Below are 19,020 nucleotides of genomic sequence, written 5' to 3'. Positions count from 1 at the left end.
CCTTGACCTGAGCCCATTCCTCATTGCCTTTGAACCGAGTATATTCCTCATTGCACTTGAACTGAGCGCATTCTTCATTGCCCTTGAACTGATCATTCCTCATTGCCCTTGAACCGAGTCCATTCCTCATTGCCCTTGAACTGAGCACATTTCTCATTGCACTGCAACTGAGCCCATTCCTCATTGCCCTTGAACTGAGTCCATTCCTCATTGCCCTTGAACTGAGTCCATTCCTCATTGCCCTTGAACCGAGTCCGTTCCTCATTGCCCTTCAACTGAGCCCATTCCTCATTGCCCTTGAACTGTGCCCATTCCTCATTGCCCTTGTACCGAGTCCATTCCTCATTGCCCTTGAACCGAGTCCGTTCCTCATTGCCCTTGTACCGAGTCCATTCCTCATTGCCCTTGTACCGAGTCCATTCCTCATTGCCCTTGAACTGAGTCCATTCCTCATTGCCCTTGTACCGAGTCCATTCCTCATTGCCCTTGAACCGAGCCCATTTCTCATTGCCCTCGAACCGAGCCCATTCCTCATTGCCCTTGAACTGAGTCCATTCCTCATTGCCCTTGAACCGAGTCCATTCCTCATTGCCCTTGAACGGAGTACATTCCTCATTGCCCTTGGACCGAGTCCATTACTCATTGCCCTTGAACCGAGTCCATTCCTCATTGCCTTTGAACCGAGTCCATTCCTCATTGCCCTTCAACTGTGCCCATTCCTCATTGCCCTTGAACGGAGTACATTCCTCATTGCCCTTGAACTGAGCCCATTCCTCATTGCCCTTGAACGGAGTCCATTCCTCATTGCCCTTGAACCGAGTCCATTCCTCATTGCCCTTGAACTGTGCCCATTCCTCATTGACCTTGAACTGAGCCCATTCCTCATTGCCCTTGGACTGACTCCATTCCTCATTGCCCTTGAACTGAGTCCATTCCTCATTGCCCTTGAACCGAGTCCATTCCTCATTGCCCTTGAACTGAGCCCATTCCTCATTGCCCTTGATCTGAGCACATTTCTCATTGCCCTGCAACTGAGCCCATTCCTCATTGCCCTTTGACTGAGTCCATTCCTCATTGCCCTTGAACTGAGTCCATTCCTCATTGCCCTTGAACCGAGTCCATTCCTCATTGCCCTTCAACTGAGCCCATTCCTCATTGCCCTTGAACTGTGCCCATTCCTCATTGCCCTTGTACCGAGTCCATTCCTCATTGCCCTTGAACCGAGTCCGTTCCTCATTGCCCTTGTACCGAGTCCATTCCTCATTGCCCGTGTACCGAGTCCATTCCTCATTGCCCTTGAACTGAGTCCATTCCTCATTGCCCTTGTACTGAGTCCATTCCGCATTACCCTTGAACCGAGCCCATTTCTCATTGCCCTCGAACCGAGCCCATTCCTCATTGCCCTTGAACTGAGTCCATTCCTCATTGCCCTTGAACCGAGTCCATTTCTCATTGCCCTTGAACGGAGTACATTCCTCATTGCCCTTGGACCGAGTCCATTACTCATTGCCCTTGAACCGAGTCCATTCCTCATTGCCTTTGAACCGAGTCCGTTCCTCATTGCCCTTCAACTGTGCCCATTCCTCATTGCCCTTGAACGGAGTACATTCCTCATTGCCCTTGACCTGAGCCCATTCCTCATTGCCTTTGAACCGAGTATATTCCTCATTGCACTTGAACTGAGCGCATTCTTCATTGCCCTTGAACTGATCATTCCTCATTGCCCTTGAACCGAGTCCATTCCTCATTGCCCTTGAACTGAGCACATTTCTCATTGCCCTGCAACTGAGCCCATTCCTCATTGCCCTTGAACTGAGTCCATTCCTCATTGCCCTTGAACTGAGTCCATTCCTCATTGCCCTTGAACCGAGTCCGTTCCTCATTGCCCTTCAACTGAGCCCATTCCTCATTGCCCTTGAACTGTGCCCATTCCTCATTGCCCTTGTACCGAGTCCATTCCTCATTGCCCTTGAACCGAGTCCGTTCCTCATTGCCCTTGTACCGAGTCCATTCCTCATTGCCCTTGTACCGAGTCCATTCCTCATTGCCCTTGAACTGAGTCCATTCCTCATTGCCCTTGTACCGAGTCCATTCCTCATTGCCCTTGAACCGAGCCCATTTCTCATTGCCCTCGAACCGAGCCCATTCCTCATTGCCCTTGAACTGAGTCCATTCCTCATTGCCCTTGAACCGAGTCCATTCCTCATTGCCCTTGAACGGAGTACATTCCTCATTGCCCTTGGACCGAGTCCATTACTCATTGCCCTTGAACCGAGTCCATTCCTCATTGCCTTTGAACCGAGTCCATTCCTCATTGCCCTTCAACTGTGCCCATTCCTCATTGCCCTTGAACGGAGTACATTCCTCATTGCCCTTGACCTGAGCCCATTCCTCATTGCCTTTGAACCGAGTATATTCCTCATTGCACTTGAACTGAGCGCATTCTTCGTTGCCCTTGAACTGATCATTCCTCATTGCCCTTGAACCGAGTCCATTCCTCATTGCCCTTGAACTGAGTCCATTCCTCATTGCCCTTGAACTGACTCCATTCCTCACTGCCCTCGAACTGAGTTCATTCCTCATTGCCCTTGAACTGAGCCCATTCCTCATTGCCCTTGAACTGTGCCCATTCCTCATTGACCTTGAACTGAGCCCATTCCTCATTGCCCTCGAACTGTGCCCATTCCTCATTGCCCTTGAACGGAGTCCATTCCTCATTGCCCTTGAACCGAGTCCATTCCTCATTGCCCTTGAACTGAGCCCATTCCTCATTGCCCTTGAACTGAGCTCATTCCTCATTGCCCTTGAACCGAGCCCAATCCTCATTGCCCTTGAACCGAGCCCATTTCTCATTGCCCTCGAACCGAGCCCATTCCTCATTGCCCTTGAACTGAGTCCATTCCTCATTGCCCTTGAACCGAGTCCATTCCTCATTGCCCTTGAACTGAGTCCATTCCTCACTGCCCTCGAACTGAGTTCATTCCTCCTTGCCCTTGAACTGTGCCCATTCCTCATTGCCCTTGAATTCAGTCCATTCCTCATTGCCCTTGAACCAAGTCCATCCCTCATTGCCCTTGAACTGAGTCCATTCCTCACTGCCCTCGAACTGAGTTCATTCCTCATTGCCCTTGAACTGAGCCCATTCCTCATTACCCTTGAACCGAGTCCATTCCTCATTGCCCTTGAACTGAGTCCATTCCTCACTGCCCTCGAACTGAGTTCATTCCTCCTTGCCCTTGAACTGAGCCCATTCCTCATTGCCCTTGAACTGTGCCCATTCCTCATTGCCCTTGAATTGAGTCCATTCCTCATTGCCCTTGAATCAAGTCCATTCCTCACTGCCCTTGAACCGAGTCCATTCCTCATTGCCCTTGAACTGTGCCCATTCCTCATTTACCTTGAACGGAGTACATTCCTCATTGCCCTTGAACTGAGCCCATTCCTCATTGCCCTTGAACGGAGTACGTTTCTCATTGCCCTTGAACTGTGCCCATTCCTCATTTCCCTTGAACGGAGTACATTCCTAATTGCCCTTGAACCGAGTCCATTCCTCATTGCCCTTGAACGGAGTACATTCCTCATTGCCCTTGGACCGAGTCCATTACTCATTGCCCTTGAACCGAGTCCATTCCTCATTGCCTTTGAACCGAGTCCATTCCTCATTGCCCTTCAACTGTGCCCATTCCTCATTGCCCTTGAACGGAGTACATTCCTCATTGCCCTTGACCTGAGCCCATTCCTCATTGCCTTTGAACCGAGTATATTCCTCATTGCACTTGAACTGAGCGCATTCTTCATTGCCCTTGAACTGATCATTCCTCATTGCCCTTGAACCGAGTCCATTCCTCATTGCCCTTGAACTGAGTCCATTCCTCATTGCCCTTGAACTGACTCCATTCCTCACTGCCCTCGAACTGAGTTCATTCCTCATTGCCCTTGAACTGAGCCCATTCCTCATTGCCCTTGAACTGTGCCCATTCCTCATTGACCTTGAACTGATCCCATTCCTCATTGCCCTTGAACTGAGTCCATTCCTCATTGCCCTTGAACCGAGTCCATTCCTCATTGCCCTTGAACCGAGTCCATTCCTCATTGCCCTCGAACTGTGCCCATTCCTCATTGCCCTTGAACGGAGTACATTCCTCATTGCCCTTGAACTGAGCCTATTCCTCATTGCCCTTGAACGGAGTCCATTCCTCATTGCCCTTGAACCGAGTCCATTCCTCATTGCCCTTGAACTGTGCCCATTCCTCATTGCCCTTGAACTGAGCCCATTCCTCATTGCCCTTGGACTGAGTCCATTCCTCATTGCCCTTGAACTGAGTCTATTCCTCATTGCCCTTGAACCGAGTCCATTCCTCATTGCCCTTGAACTGAGCCCATTCCTCATTGCCCTTGATCTGAGCACATTTCTCATTGCCCTGCAACTGAGCCCATTCCTCATTGCCCTTTGACTGAGTCCATTCCTCATTGCCCTTGAACTGAGTCCATTCCTCATTGCCCTTGAACCGAGTCCATTCCTCATTGCCCTTCAACTGAGCCCATTCCTCATTGCCCTTGAACTGTGCCCATTCCTCATTGCCCTTGTACCGAGTCCATTCCTCATTGCCCTTGAACCGAGTCCGTTCCTCATTGCCCTTGTACCGAGTCCATTCCTCATTGCCCGTGTACCGAGTCCATTCCTCATTGCCCTTGAACTGAGTCCATTCCTCATTGCCCTTGTACCGAGTCCATTCCTCATTGCCCTTGAACCGAGCCCATTTCTCATTGCCCTCGAACCGAGCCCATTCGTCATTGCCCTTGAACTGAGTCCATTCCTCATTGCCCTTGAACCGAGTCCATTTCTCATTGCCCTTGAACGGAGTACATTCCTCATTGCCCTTGGACCGAGTCCATCACTCATTGCCCTTGAACCGAGTCCATTCCTCATTGCCTTTGAACCGAGTCCATTCCTCATTGCCCTTCAACTGTGCCCATTCCTCATTGCCCTTGAACGGAGTACATTCCTCATTGCCCTTGACCTGAGCCCATTCCTCATTGCCTTTGAACCGAGTATATTCCTCATTGCACTTGAACTGAGCGCATTCTTCATTGCCCTTGAACTGATCATTCCTCATTGCCCTTGAACCGAGTCCATTCCTCATTGCCCTTGAACTGAGCACATTTCTCATTGCCCTGCAACTGAGCCCATTCCTCATTGCCCTTTGACTGAGTCCATTCCTCATTGCCCTTGAACTGAGTCCATTCCTCATCGCCCTTGAACCGAGTCCATTCCTCATTGCCCTTCAACTGAGCCCATTCCTCATTGCCCTTGAACTGTGCCCATTCCTCATTGCCCTTGTACCGAGTCCATTCCTCATTGCCCTTGAACCGAGTCCGTTCCTCATTGCCCTTGTACCGAGTCCATTCCTCATTGCCCTTGTACCTAGTCCATTCCTCATTGCCCTTGAACTGAGTCCATTCCTCATTGCCCTTGTACCGAGTCCATTCCTCATTGCCCTTGAACCGAGCCCATTTCTCATTGCCCTCGAACCGAGCCCATTCCTCATTGCCCTTGAACGGAGTCCATTCCTCATTGCCCTTGAACCGAGTCCATTCCTCATTGCCCTTGAACGGAGTACATTCCTCATTGCCCTTGGACCGAGTCCATTACTCATTGCCCTTGAACCGAGTCCATTCCTCATTGCCTTTGAACCGAGTCCATTCCTCATTGCCCTTCAACTGTGCCCATTCCTCATAGCCCTTGAACGGAGTACATTCCTCATTGCCCTTGACCTGAGCCCATTCCTCATGGCCTTTGAACCGAGTATATTCCTCATTGCACTTGAACTGAGCGCATTCTTCATTGCCCTTGAACTGATCATTCCTCATTGCCCTTGAACCGAGTCCATTCCTCATTGCCCTTGAACTGAGTCCATTCCTCATTGCCCTTGAACTGACTCCATTCCTCACTGCCCTCGAACTGAGTTCATTCCTCATTGCCCTTGAACTGAGCCCATTCCTCATTGCCCTTGAACTGTGCCCATTCCTCATTGACCTTGAACTGAGCCCATTCCTCATTGCCCTTGAACTGAGTCCATTCCTCATTGCCCTTGAACCGAGTCCATTCCTCATTGCCCTTGAACCGAGTCCATTCCTCATTGCCCTCGAACTGTGCCCATTCCTCATTGCCCTTGAACGGAGTACATTCCTCATTGCCCTTGAACTGAGCCCATTCCTCATTGCCCTTGAACGGAGTCCATTCCTCATTGCCCTTGAACCGAGTCCATTCCTCATTGCCCTTGAACTGTGCCCATTCCTCATTGCCCTTGAACTGAGCTCATTCCTCATTGCTCTTGAACCGAGCCCAATCCTCATTGCCCTTGAACCGAGCCCATTTCTCATTGCCCTCGAAACGAGCCCATTCCTCATTGCCCTTGAACTGAGTCCATTCCTCATTGCCCTTGAACCGAGTCCATTCCTCATTGCCCTTGAACTGAGTCCATTCCTCACTGCCCTCGAACTGAGTTCATTCCTCCTTGCCCTTGAACTGAGCCCATTCCTCATTGCCCTTGAACTGTGCCCATTCCTCATTGCCCTTGAATTGAGTCCATTCCTCATTGCCCTTGAACCAAGTCCATTCCTCATTGCCCTTCAACTGTGCCCATTCCTCATTGCCCTTGAACGGAGTACATTCCTCATTGCCCTTGACCTGAGCCCATTCCTCATTGCCTTTGAACCGAGTATATTCCTCATTGCACTTGAACTGAGCGCATTCTTCATTGCCCTTGAACTGATCATTCCTCATTGCCCTTGAACCGAGTCCGTTCCTCATTGCCCTTCAACTGAGCCCATTCCTCATTGCCCTTGAACTGTGCCCATTCCTCATTGCCCTTGTACCGAGTCCATTCCTCATTGCCCTTGAACCGAGTCCGTTCCTCATTGCCCTTGTACCGAGTCCATTCCTCATTGCCCTTGTACCGAGTCCATTCCTCATTGCCCTTGAACTGAGTCCATTCCTCATTGCCCTTGTACCGAGTCCATTCCTCATTGCCCTTGAACCGAGCCCATTTCTCATTGCCCTCGAACCGAGCCCATTCCTCATTGCCCTTGAACTGAGTCCATTCCTCATTGCCCTTGAACCGAGTCCATTCCTCATTGCCCTTGAACGGAGTACATTCCTCATTGCCCTTGGACCGAGTCCATTACTCATTGCCCTTGAACCGAGTCCATTCCTCATTGCCTTTGAACCGAGTCCATTCCTCATTGCCCTTCAACTGTGCCCATTCCTCATTGCCCTTGAACGGAGTACATTCCTCATTGCCCTTGACCTGAGCCCATTCCTCATTGCCTTTGAACCGAGTATATTCCTCATTGCACTTGAACTGAGCGCATTCTTCGTTGCCCTTGAACTGATCATTCCTCATTGCCCTTGAACCGAGTCCATTCCTCATTGCCCTTGAACTGAGTCCATTCCTCATTGCCCTTGAACTGACTCCATTCCTCACTGCCCTCGAACTGAGTTCATTCCTCATTGCCCTTGAACTGAGCCCATTCCTCATTGCCCTTGAACTGTGCCCATTCCTCATTGACCTTGAACTGAGCCCATTCCTCATTGCCCTCGAACTGTGCCCATTCCTCATTGCCCTTGAACGGAGTCCATTCCTCATTGCCCTTGAACCGAGTCCATTCCTCATTGCCCTTGAACTAAGCCCATTCCTCATTGCCCTTGAACTGAGCTCATTCCTCATTGCCCTTGAACCGAGCCCAATCCTCATTGCCCTTGAACCGAGCCCATTTCTCATTGCCCTCGAACCGAGCCCATTCCTCATTGCCCTTGAACTGAGTCCATTCCTCATTGCCCTTGAACCGAGTCCATTCCTCATTGCCCTTGAACTGAGTCCATTCCTCACTGCCCTCGAACTGAGTTCATTCCTCCTTGCCCTTGAACTGTGCCCATTCCTCATTGCCCTTGAATTCAGTCCATTCCTCATTGCCCTTGAACCAAGTCCATCCCTCATTGCCCTTGAACTGAGTCCATTCCTCACTGCCCTCGAACTGAGTTCATTCCTCATTGCCCTTGAACTGAGCCCATTCCTCATTACCCTTGAACCGAGTCCATTCCTCATTGCCCTTGAACTGAGTCCATTCCTCACTGCCCTCGAACTGAGTTCATTCCTCCTTGCCCTTGAACTGAGCCCATTCCTCATTGCCCTTGAACTGTGCCCATTCCTCATTGCCCTTGAATTGAGTCCATTCCTCATTGCCCTTGAATCAAGTCCATTCCTCACTGCCCTTGAACCGAGTCCATTCCTCATTGCCCTTGAACTGTGCCCATTCCTCATTTACCTTGAACGGAGTACATTCCTCATTGCCCTTGAACTGAGCCCATTCCTCATTGCCCTTGAACGGAGTACGTTTCTCATTGCCCTTGAACTGTGCCCATTCCTCATTTCCCTTGAACGGAGTACATTCCTAATTGCCCTTGAACCGAGTCCATTCCTCATTGCCCTTGAACGGAGTACATTCCTCATTGCCCTTGGACCGAGTCCATTACTCATTGCCCTTGAACCGAGTCCATTCCTCATTGCCTTTGAACCGAGTCCATTCCTCATTGCCCTTCAACTGTGCCCATTCCTCATTGCCCTTGAACGGAGTACATTCCTCATTGCCCTTGACCTGAGCCCATTCCTCATTGCCTTTGAACCGAGTATATTCCTCATTGCACTTGAACTGAGCGCATTCTTCATTGCCCTTGAACTGATCATTCCTCATTGCCCTTGAACCGAGTCCATTCCTCATTGCCCTTGAACTGAGTCCATTCCTCATTGCCCTTGAACTGACTCCATTCCTCACTGCCCTCGAACTGAGTTCATTCCTCATTGCCCTTGAACTGAGCCCATTCCTCATTGCCCTTGAACTGTGCCCATTCCTCATTGACCTTGAACTGATCCCATTCCTCATTGCCCTTGAACTGAGTCCATTCCTCATTGCCCTTGAACCGAGTCCATTCCTCATTGCCCTTGAACCGAGTCCATTCCTCATTGCCCTCGAACTGTGCCCATTCCTCATTGCCCTTGAACGGAGTACATTCCTCATTGCCCTTGAACTGAGCCTATTCCTCATTGCCCTTGAACGGAGTCCATTCCTCATTGCCCTTGAACCGAGTCCATTCCTCATTGCCCTTGAACTGTGCCCATTCCTCATTGCCCTTGAACTGAGCCCATTCCTCATTGCCCTTGGACTGAGTCCATTCCTCATTGCCCTTGAACTGAGTCTATTCCTCATTGCCCTTGAACCGAGTCCATTCCTCATTGCCCTTGAACTGAGCCCATTCCTCATTGCCCTTGATCTGAGCACATTTCTCATTGCCCTGCAACTGAGCCCATTCCTCATTGCCCTTTGACTGAGTCCATTCCTCATTGCCCTTGAACTGAGTCCATTCCTCATTGCCCTTGAACCGAGTCCATTCCTCATTGCCCTTCAACTGAGCCCATTCCTCATTGCCCTTGAACTGTGCCCATTCCTCATTGCCCTTGTACCGAGTCCATTCCTCATTGCCCTTGAACCGAGTCCGTTCCTCATTGCCCTTGTACCGAGTCCATTCCTCATTGCCCGTGTACCGAGTCCATTCCTCATTGCCCTTGAGCTGAGTCCATTCCTCATTGCCCTTGTACCGAGTCCATTCCTCATTGCCCTTGAACCGAGCCCATTTCTCATTGCCCTCGAACCGAGCCCATTCGTCATTGCCCTTGAACTGAGTCCATTCCTCATTGCCCTTGAACCGAGTCCATTTCTCATTGCCCTTGAACGGAGTACATTCCTCATTGCCCTTGGACCGAGTCCATCACTCATTGCCCTTGAACCGAGTCCATTCCTCATTGCCTTTGAACCGAGTCCATTCCTCATTGCCCTTCAACTGTGCCCATTCCTCATTGCCCTTGAACGGAGTACATTCCTCATTGCCCTTGACCTGAGCCCATTCCTCATTGCCTTTGAACCGAGTATATTCCTCATTGCACTTGAACTGAGCGCATTCTTCATTGCCCTTGAACTGATCATTCCTCATTGCCCTTGAACCGAGTCCATTCCTCATTGCCCTTGAACTGAGCACATTTCTCATTGCCCTGCAACTGAGCCCATTCCTCATTGCCCTTTGACTGAGTCCATTCCTCATTGCCCTTGAACTGAGTCCATTCCTCATCGCCCTTGAACCGAGTCCATTCCTCATTGCCCTTCAACTGAGCCCATTCCTCATTGCCCTTGAACTGTGCCCATTCCTCATTGCCCTTGTACCGAGTCCATTCCTCATTGCCCTTGAACCGAGTCCGTTCCTCATTGCCCTTGTACCGAGTCCATTCCTCATTGCCCTTGTACCTAGTCCATTCCTCATTGCCCTTGAACTGAGTCCATTCCTCATTGCCCTTGTACCGAGTCCATTCCTCATTGCCCTTGAACCGAGCCCATTTCTCATTGCCCTCGAACCGAGCCCATTCCTCATTGCCCTTGAACGGAGTCCATTCCTCATTGCCCTTGAACCGAGTCCATTCCTCATTGCCCTTGAACGGAGTACATTCCTCATTGCCCTTGGACCGAGTCCATTACTCATTGCCCTTGAACCGAGTCCATTCCTCATTGCCTTTGAACCGAGTCCATTCCTCATTGCCCTTCAACTGTGCCCATTCCTCATAGCCCTTGAACGGAGTACATTCCTCATTGCCCTTGACCTGAGCCCATTCCTCATGGCCTTTGAACCGAGTATATTCCTCATTGCACTTGAACTGAGCGCATTCTTCATTGCCCTTGAACTGATCATTCCTCATTGCCCTTGAACCGAGTCCATTCCTCATTGCCCTTGAACTGAGTCCATTCCTCATTGCCCTTGAACTGACTCCATTCCTCACTGCCCTCGAACTGAGTTCATTCCTCATTGCCCTTGAACTGAGCCCATTCCTCATTGCCCTCGAACTGTGCCCATTCCTCATTGCCCTTGAACGGAGTACATTCCTCATTGCCCTTGAACTGAGCCTATTCCTCATTGCCCTTGAACGGAGTCCATTCCTCATTGCCCTTGAACCGAGTCCATTCCTCATTGCCCTTGAACTGTGCCCATTCCTCATTGCCCTTGAACTGAGCCCATTCCTCATTGCCCTTGGACTGAGTCCATTCCTCATTGCCCTTGAACTGAGTCTATTCCTCATTGCCCTTGAACCGAGTCCATTCCTCATTGCCCTTGAACTGAGCCCATTCCTCATTGCCCTTGATCTGAGCACATTTCTCATTGCCCTGCAACTGAGCCCATTCCTCATTGCCCTTTGACTGAGTCCATTCCTCATTGCCCTTGAACTGAGTCCATTCCTCATTGCCCTTGAACCGAGTCCATTCCTCATTGCCCTTCAACTGAGCCCATTCCTCATTGCCCTTGAACTGTGCCCATTCCTCATTGCCCTTGTACCGAGTCCATTCCTCATTGCCCTTGAACCGAGTCCGTTCCTCATTGCCCTTGTACCGAGTCCATTCCTCATTGCCCGTGTACCGAGTCCATTCCTCATTGCCCTTGAACTGAGTCCATTCCTCATTGCCCTTGTACCGAGTCCATTCCTCATTGCCCTTGAACCGAGCCCATTTCTCATTGCCCTCGAACCGAGCCCATTCGTCATTGCCCTTGAACTGAGTCCATTCCTCATTGCCCTTGAACCGAGTCCATTTCTCATTGCCCTTGAACGGAGTACATTCCTCATTGCCCTTGGACCGAGTCCATCACTCATTGCCCTTGAACCGAGTCCATTCCTCATTGCCTTTGAACCGAGTCCATTCCTCATTGCCCTTCAACTGTGCCCATTCCTCATTGCCCTTGAACGGAGTACATTCCTCATTGCCCTTGACCTGAGCCCATTCCTCATTGCCTTTGAACCGAGTATATTCCTCATTGCACTTGAACTGAGCGCATTCTTCATTGCCCTTGAACTGATCATTCCTCATTGCCCTTGAACCGAGTCCATTCCTCATTGCCCTTGAACTGAGCACATTTCTCATTGCCCTGCAACTGAGCCCATTCCTCATTGCCCTTTGACTGAGTCCATTCCTCATTGCCCTTGAACTGAGTCCATTCCTCATCGCCCTTGAACCGAGTCCATTCCTCATTGCCCTTCAACTGAGCCCATTCCTCATTGCCCTTGAACTGTGCCCATTCCTCATTGCCCTTGTACCGAGTCCATTCCTCATTGCCCTTGAACCGAGTCCGTTCCTCATTGCCCTTGTACCGAGTCCATTCCTCATTGCCCTTGTACCTAGTCCATTCCTCATTGCCCTTGAACTGAGTCCATTCCTCATTGCCCTTGTACCGAGTCCATTCCTCATTGCCCTTGAACCGAGCCCATTTCTCATTGCCCTCGAACCGAGCCCATTCCTCATTGCCCTTGAACGGAGTCCATTCCTCATTGCCCTTGAACCGAGTCCATTCCTCATTGCCCTTGAACGGAGTACATTCCTCATTGCCCTTGGACCGAGTCCATTACTCATTGCCCTTGAACCGAGTCCATTCCTCATTGCCTTTGAACCGAGTCCATTCCTCATTGCCCTTCAACTGTGCCCATTCCTCATAGCCCTTGAACGGAGTACATTCCTCATTGCCCTTGACCTGAGCCCATTCCTCATGGCCTTTGAACCGAGTATATTCCTCATTGCACTTGAACTGAGCGCATTCTTCATTGCCCTTGAACTGATCATTCCTCATTGCCCTTGAACCGAGTCCATTCCTCATTGCCCTTGAACTGAGTCCATTCCTCATTGCCCTTGAACTGACTCCATTCCTCACTGCCCTCGAACTGAGTTCATTCCTCATTGCCCTTGAACTGAGCCCATTCCTCATTGCCCTTGAACTGTGCCCATTCCTCATTGACCTTGAACTGAGCCCATTCCTCATTGCCCTTGAACTGAGTCCATTCCTCATTGCCCTTGAACCGAGTCCATTCCTCATTGCCCTTGAACCGAGTCCATTCCTCATTGCCCTCGAACTGTGCCCATTCCTCATTGCCCTTGAACGGAGTACATTCCTCATTGCCCTTGAACTGAGCCCATTCCTCATTGCCCTTGAACGGAGTCCATTCCTCATTGCCCTTGAACCGAGTCCATTCCTCATTGCCCTTGAACTGTGCCCATTCCTCATTGCCCTTGAACTGAGCTCATTCCTCATTGCTCTTGAACCGAGCCCAATCCTCATTGCCCTTGAACCGAGCCCATTTCTCATTGCCCTCGAAACGAGCCCATTCCTCATTGCCCTTGAACTGAGTCCATTCCTCATTGCCCTTGAACCGAGTCCATTCCTCATTGCCCTTGAACTGAGTCCATTCCTCACTGCCCTCGAACTGAGTTCATTCCTCCTTGCCCTTGAACTGAGCCCATTCCTCATTGCCCTTGAACTGTGCCCATTCCTCATTGCCCTTGAATTGAGTCCATTCCTCATTGCCCTTGAACCAAGTCCATTCCTCATTGCCCTTCAACTGTGCCCATTCCTCATTGCCCTTGAACGGAGTACATTCCTCATTGCCCTTGACCTGAGCCCATTCCTCATTGCCTTTGAACCGAGTATATTCCTCATTGCACTTGAACTGAGCGCATTCTTCATTGCCCTTGAACTGATCATTCCTCATTGCCCTTGAACCGAGTCCGTTCCTCATTGCCCTTCAACTGAGCCCATTCCTCATTGCCCTTGAACTGTGCCCATTCCTCATTGCCCTTGTACCGAGTCCATTCCTCATTGCCCTTGAACCGAGTCCGTTCCTCATTGCCCTTGTACCGAGTCCATTCCTCATTGCCCTTGTACCGAGTCCATTCCTCATTGCCCTTGAACTGAGTCCATTCCTCATTGCCCTTGTACCGAGTCCATTCCTCATTGCCCTTGAACCGAGCCCATTTCTCATTGCCCTCGAACCGAGCCCATTCCTCATTGCCCTTGAACTGAGTCCATTCCTCATTGCCCTTGAACCGAGTCCATTCCTCATTGCCCTTGAACGGAGTACATTCCTCATTGCCCTTGGACCGAGTCCATTACTCATTGCCCTTGAACCGAGTCCATTCCTCATTGCCTTTGAACCGAGTCCATTCCTCATTGCCCTTCAACTGTGCCCATTCCTCATTGCCCTTGAACGGAGTACATTCCTCATTGCCCTTGACCTGAGCCCATTCCTCATTGCCTTTGAACCGAGTATATTCCTCATTGCACTTGAACTGAGCGCATTCTTCGTTGCCCTTGAACTGATCATTCCTCATTGCCCTTGAACCGAGTCCATTCCTCATTGCCCTTGAACTGAGTCCATTCCTCATTGCCCTTGAACTGACTCCATTCCTCACTGCCCTCGAACTGAGTTCATTCCTCATTGCCCTTGAACTGAGCCCATTCCTCATTGCCCTTGAACTGTGCCCATTCCTCATTGACCTTGAACTGAGCCCATTCCTCATTGCCCTCGAACTGTGCCCATTCCTCATTGCCCTTGAACGGAGTCCATTCCTCATTGCCCTTGAACCGAGTCCATTCCTCATTGCCCTTGAACTAAGCCCATTCCTCATTGCCCTTGAACTGAGCTCATTCCTCATTGCCCTTGAACCGAGCCCAATCCTCATTGCCCTTGAACCGAGCCCATTTCTCATTGCCCTCGAACCGAGCCCATTCCTCATTGCCCTTGAACTGAGTCCATTCCTCATTGCCCTTGAACCGAGTCCATTCCTCATTGCCCTTGAACTGAGTCCATTCCTCACTGCCCTCGAACTGAGTTCATTCCTCCTTGCCCTTGAACTGTGCCCATTCCTCATTGCCCTTGAATTCAGTCCATTCCTCATTGCCCTTGAACCAAGTCCATCCCTCATTGCCCTTGAACTGAGTCCATTCCTCACTGCCCTCGAACTGAGTTCATTCCTCATTGCCCTTGAACTGAGCCCATTCCTCATTACCCTTGAACCGAGTCCATTCCTCATTGCCCTTGAACTGAGTCCATTCCTCACTGCCCTCGAACTGAGTTCATTCCTCCTTGCCCTTGAACTGAGCCCATTCCTCATTGCCCTTGAACTGTGCCCATTCCTCATTGCCCTTGAATTGAGTCCATTCCTCATTGCCCTTGAATCAAGTCCATTCCTCACTGCCCTTGAACCGAGTCCATTCCTCATTGCCCTTGAACTGTGCCCATTCCTCATTTACCTTGAACGGAGTACATTCCTCATTGCCCTTGAACTGAGCCCATTCCTCATTGCCCTTGAACGGAGTACGTTTCTCATTGCCCTTGAACTGTGCCCATTCCTCATTTCCCTTGAACGGAGTACATTCCTAATTGCCCTTGAACCGAGTCCATTCCTCATTGCCCTTGAACGGAGTACATTCCTCATTGCCCTTGGACCGAGTCCATTACTCATTGCCCTTGAACCGAGTCCATTCCTCATTGCCTTTGAACCGAGTCCATTCCTCATTGCCCTTCAACTGTGCCCATTCCTCATTGCCCTTGAACGGAGTACATTCCTCATTGCCCTTGACCTGAGCCCATTCCTCATTGCCTTTGAACCGAGTATATTCCTCATTGCACTTGAACTGAGCGCATTCTTCATTGCCCTTGAACTGATCATTCCTCATTGCCCTTGAACCGAGTCCATTCCTCATTGCCCTTGAACTGAGTCCATTCCTCATTGCCCTTGAACTGACTCCATTCCTCACTGCCCTCGAACTGAGTTCATTCCTCATTGCCCTTGAACTGAGCCCATTCCTCATTGCCCTTGAACTGTGCCCATTCCTCATTGACCTTGAACTGATCCCATTCCTCATTGCCCTTGAACTGAGTCCATTCCTCATTGCCCTTGAACCGAGTCCATTCCTCATTGCCCTTGAACCGAGTCCATTCCTCATTGCCCTCGAACTGTGCCCATTCCTCATTGCCCTTGAACGGAGTACATTCCTCATTGCCCTTGAACTGAGCCTATTCCTCATTGCCCTTGAACGGAGTCCATTCCTCATTGCCCTTGAACCGAGTCCATTCCTCATTGCCCTTGAACTGTGCCCATTCCTCATTGCCCTTGAACTGAGCCCATTCCTCATTGCCCTTGGACTGAGTCCATTCCTCATTGCCCTTGAACTGAGTCTATTCCTCATTGCCCTTGAACCGAGTCCATTCCTCATTGCCCTTGAACTGAGCCCATTCCTCATTGCCCTTGATCTGAGCACATTTCTCATTGCCCTGCAACTGAGCCCATTCCTCATTGCCCTTTGACTGAGTCCATTCCTCATTGCCCTTGAACTGAGTCCATTCCTCATTGCCCTTGAACCGAGTCCATTCCTCATTGCCCTTCAACTGAGCCCATTCCTCATTGCCCTTGAACTGTGCCCATTCCTCATTGCCCTTGTACCGAGTCCATTCCTCATTGCCTTTGAACCGAGTCCGTTCCTCATTGCCCTTGTACCGAGTCCATTCCTCATTGCCCGTGTACCGAGTCCATTCCTCATTGCCCTTGAGCTGAGTCCATTCCTCATTGCCCTTGTACCGAGTCCATTCCTCATTGCCCTTGAACCGAGCCCATTTCTCATTGCCCTCGAACCGAGCCCATTCGTCATTGCCCTTGAACTGAGTCCATTCCTCATTGCCCTTGAACCGAGTCCATTTCTCATTGCCCTTGAACGGAGTACATTCCTCATTGCCCTTGGACCGAGTCCATCACTCATTGCCCTTGAACCGAGTCCATTCCTCATTGCCTTTGAACCGAGTCCATTCCTCATTGCCCTTCAACTGTGCCCATTCCTCATTGCCCTTGAACGGAGTACATTCCTCATTGCCCTTGACCTGAGCCCATTCCTCATTGCCTTTGAACCGAGTATATTCCTCATTGCACTTGAACTGAGCGCATTCTTCATTGCCCTTGAACTGATCATTCCTCATTGCCCTTGAACCGAGTCCATTCCTCATTGCCCTTGAACTGAGCACATTTCTCATTGCCCTGCAACTGAGCCCATTCCTCATTGCCCTTTGACTGAGTCCATTCCTCATTGCCCTTGAACTGAGTCCATTCCTCATCGCCCTTGAACCGAGTCCATTCCTCATTGCCCTTCAACTGAGCCCATTCCTCATTGCCCTTGAACTGTGCCCATTCCTCATTGCCCTTGTACCGAGTCCATTCCTCATTGCCCTTGAACCGAGTCCGTTCCTCATTGCCCTTGTACCGAGTCCATTCCTCATTGCCCTTGTACCTAGTCCATTCCTCATTGCCCTTGAACTGAGTCCATTCCTCATTGCCCTTGTACCGAGTCCATTCCTCATTGCCCTTGAACCGAGCCCATTTCTCATTGCCCTCGAACCGAGCCCATTCCTCATTGCCCTTGAACGGAGTCCATTCCTCATTGCCCTTGAACCGAGTCCATTCCTCATTGCCCTTGAACGGAGTACATTCCTCATTGCCCTTGGACCGAGTCCATTACTCATTGCCCTTGAACCGAGTCCATTCCTCATTGCCTTTGAACCGAGTCCATTCCTCATTGCCCTTCAACTGTGCCCATTCCTCATAGCCCTTGAACGGAGTACATTCCTCATTGCCCTTGACCTGAGCCCATTCCTCATGGCCTTTGAACCGAGTATATTCCTCATTGCACTTGAACTGAGCGCATTCTTCATTGCCCTTGAACTGATCATTCCTCATTGCCCTTGAACCGAGTCCATTCCTCATTGCCCTTGAACTGAGTCCATTCCTCATTGCCCTTGAACTGACTCCATTCCTCACTGCCCTCGAACTGAGTTCATTCCTCATTGCCCTTGAACTGAGCCCATTCCTCATTGCCCTTGAACTGTGCCCATTCCTCATTGACCTTGAACTGAGCCCATTCCTCATTGCCCTTGAACTGAGTCCATTCCTCATTGCCCTTGAACCGAGTCCATTCCTCATTGCCCTTGAACCGAGTCCATTCCTCATTGCCCTCGAACTGTGCCCATTCCTCATTGCCCTTGAACGGAGTACATTCCTCATTGCCCTTGAACGGAGTCCATTCCTCATTGCCCTTGAACCGAGTCCATTCCTCATTGCCCTTGAACTGTGCCCATTCCTCATTGCCCTTGAACTGAGCTCATTCCTCATTGCTCTTGAACCGAGCCCAATCCTCATTGCCCTTGAACCGAGCCCATTTCTCATTGCCCTCGAAACGAGCCCATTCCTCATTGCCCTTGAACTGAGTCCATTCCTCATTGCCCTTGAACCGAGTCCATTCCTCATTGCCCTTGAACTGAGTCCATTCCTCACTGCCCTCGAACTGAGTTCATTCCTCCTTGCCCTTGAACTGAGCCCATTCCTCATTGCCCTTGAACTGTGCCCATTCCTCATTGCCCTTGAATTGAGTCCATTCCTCATTGCCCTTGAACCAAGTCCATCCCTCATTGCCCTTGAACTGAGTCCATTCCTCACTGCCCTCGAACAGAGTTCATTCCTCATTGCCCTTGAACTGAGCCCATTCCTCATTACCCTTGAACCGATTCCATTCCTCATTGCCCTTGAACTGAGTCCATTCCTCACTGCCCTCGAACTGAGTTCATTCCTCATTGCCCTTGAACTGTGCCCATTCCTCATTGCCCTTGAACTGAGCCCATTCCTCATTGCCCTTGGACTGAGTCCATTCCTCATTGCCCTTGAACTGAGTCTATTCCTCATTGCCCTTGAACCGAGTCCATTCCTCATTGCCCTTGAACTGAGCCCATTCCTCATTGCCCTTGATCTGAGCACATTTCTCATTGCCCTGCAACTGAGCCCATTCCTCATTGCCCTTTGACTGAGTCCATTCCTCATTGCCCTTGAACTGAGTCCATTCCTCATTGCCCTTGAACCGAGTCCATTCCTCATTGCCCTTCAACTGAGCCCATTCCTCATTGCCCTTGAACTGTGCCCATTCCTCATTGCCCTTGTACCGAGTCCATTCCTCATTGCCCTTGAACCGAGTCCGTTCCTCATTGCCCTTGTACCGAGTCCATTCCTCATTGCCCGTGTACCGAGTCCATTCCTCATTGCCCTTGAACTGAGTCCATTCCT

At 50.4% G+C, this 19,020-nt stretch overlaps 1 protein-coding gene across 1 annotated transcript in view; it reads left to right on the top strand.

Moving 5' to 3' along the window:
* Positions 1-19,020, top strand: part of LOC140429958 (uncharacterized) — a 234,301-nt gene that overhangs the window by 114,959 nt on the left and 100,322 nt on the right. The gene's annotated exons all lie outside the window — the stretch shown is intronic.

Source organism: Scyliorhinus torazame, chromosome 9 (genome assembly GCF_047496885.1).
Source record: "Scyliorhinus torazame isolate Kashiwa2021f chromosome 9, sScyTor2.1, whole genome shotgun sequence".
Lineage (NCBI taxonomy): Eukaryota > Metazoa > Chordata > Chondrichthyes > Carcharhiniformes > Scyliorhinidae > Scyliorhinus > Scyliorhinus torazame.
Note: the sequence above shows the minus strand (reverse complement) of the source record. Positions and strands in the feature narration are given on the sequence as shown.